We start from the raw sequence: 2280 nt of genomic DNA, 5'->3' as shown, positions 1-2280 counted from the left end.
ATAACTTATTCACATTTCAAGTCACTACACTCGAACCATTTCAAATAGCTAATTAACATTTCAAGTCACTATACTTAACCATTTTCAAGTAACTACACTTAACCATTTTCAAGTCATGTACTAGCATTTCAAGTCACTATACTTAATCATTTTCAAGTCACAAGTTCTCAATTTCAAGTAACTACATTTAATCATTTTCAAGTCACTACACTTAATAATTTTCAAATAACTTATTCACATTTCAAGTCACTAGTACATATTTCAAGTCATTTTCAAGTCATGTATTAGCATTTCAAGTCACTACACTTAACTATTTTCAACTAACTAATTCACATTTTCAAGTCACTATATTTAACTATTTTCAAATAACTACACTTAACCATTTTCAAGTCACTAGTTATTTTACAAATGATTTTACAAAAATCACTGTTAACATATTTGCAAAAAATTAATGATTTTGATTAGGAAATAAATAAATCTTTCCAATAGAATGATTTTGAATGGAGTGAAAAATACTATGCAAGCAAAGAAAGAAGGAAAAGAAAAGCATCTCAGAAATGTTCCCCCATCATTATCTTCATTCAACAATCAAAGTGCAAGGATAACAAATTGGATTATTCATCATTGATGCCTTTTATGAGAAAAGGAAGATATTGCATAAAACAAATAAGAAAGACTAAACAGAAGAGATTGAAAATATCTAAAGTTTAGATATTAAATTTATCTATTTTTAATTTATCTCTGAAAATTAGTCCAACTAACTTTTGAAAAGCGAAATATTACAAGTAAAAGTGAAGAGAGTGAGTAGCTATTTGATGTGAGGCAAACAAAGTTCCACATCTTGAACTATCAGACTCATATCAAAGTAATTTTTGCTAAACTTTTTTTTTCATTCAAAAGTTTTGAGGTGAAAGATTAAGGATCTATCTGTTTTATTTCTTGTACAAGGACAAGTAGACATTGAAAGATGCTTCTCAATTTACTACTACTTCTAACACATGGTGTAAATAGAAAGTGACAATGTGACCTTAAACATAGGCTTAAAAGAGGGCCAAAGTCTATGTTGCTTTTTCAAAATCAAAAAAATCCATTTTCCAACTTCTTTTCAATCTCTTCTATGTTTGTAATACTTGATATTGATGAAAATATCACTTCATTCTTTTGTGGATGATGTATGAAGCATCTTTTCGATGTTTAATATGTTATAAAGATCAAATCAAAGTTGTAGAATCACAATAATTGAATATTCAAGGAATTCAATTTAAAAACAACTTATATAAATGCACCTCTAACAGTAGTGGTATAACAATAATTTTCAGGAATAATATTCGGAACAAAATAATTGTATTGTTGAACAGCTTGACAAGGTGCTACATTTGCACAAAAAGATATGATAAAAAAATATCAGTGAATTTTAACCACATCCTTCATAAATAGGTCCAAGGGCATCCCAAAATTTTCCTATGCATTACTAGTTGCTCCTGTGCTAGAACTATACCAAAAGATGGCTTTCTTTATTTAGCATGATGTTAGATCTCAGAAAAGTGAAATACCAAAAAAATTAATATATCCTAAAAATAGAGTTCGCTACAGATTACGAAATAACAAATGGAGATAGCTCTTACCAAAGCCAAGCAGATCACTGGTTTGTGTTGGCCGGCGGCACTCCAGCGTGGGGAGGATGGATCAAGGCAGCAGCAGCAGCTATGGCTGCTTCGCCGACTGCTGCTAGTATTGGGCGGCTGTTTTTTGTTGAAATTGAGAGATTAGGGTTTATGTTTTATTTAAAAGGAAAGGGAAGGGTGGTGGGATCTCAGCCGTATGATCAATTTTGATCAACGGCTGAGATTAAACATATTTTAAAAAGAGTTAAAAATTGAATAAAATTTGAAGTTAATCACAAATTGGCTAAAAATTTATTATATAAAATCGTTGCTAATGATGATACTACTACTACTACTACACATTTACGAAAAGAATTAACAAAAATATTAATAAAATTACATGGAGAAATAATATATTCAAATTAATGAATTATAAAAGTGATACTGCAAAATAATTCATATATTTCAATTTGTGAATTTTTCTAAATTATGAATGTGACATGTCAATATGTATTTAATATTAATGTGTACAAAAATATTAATAATTGAAATCAAATAATTTTGAGAAAATAGCAGCCTAAAAGTAGTATTGAGAGGTCAAAATTGGGTGTCAACATCAGCCGTTGGATCAATTTTGATCAACGGCTGAGATTAAAATTACTTTAAAATGGGTCAA

At 29.2% G+C, this 2280-nt stretch overlaps 1 non-coding gene across 1 annotated transcript; it reads right to left on the bottom strand.

Annotated features, from left to right (window-relative positions):
- Window positions 1-544: 544 nt before the first annotated feature.
- Window positions 545-634, bottom strand: LOC124895863. The gene has a single exon (XR_007051911.1). It is a non-coding gene; the product is annotated as a small nucleolar RNA snoR26 (small nucleolar RNA).
- Window positions 635-2280: the final 1646 nt, after the last annotated feature.

This window comes from Capsicum annuum, unplaced genomic scaffold, assembly GCF_002878395.1.
Source record: "Capsicum annuum cultivar UCD-10X-F1 unplaced genomic scaffold, UCD10Xv1.1 ctg999, whole genome shotgun sequence".
Taxonomy (NCBI): domain Eukaryota; kingdom Viridiplantae; phylum Streptophyta; class Magnoliopsida; order Solanales; family Solanaceae; genus Capsicum; species Capsicum annuum.
This window is presented reverse-complemented; position numbering and strand designations above follow the sequence as displayed.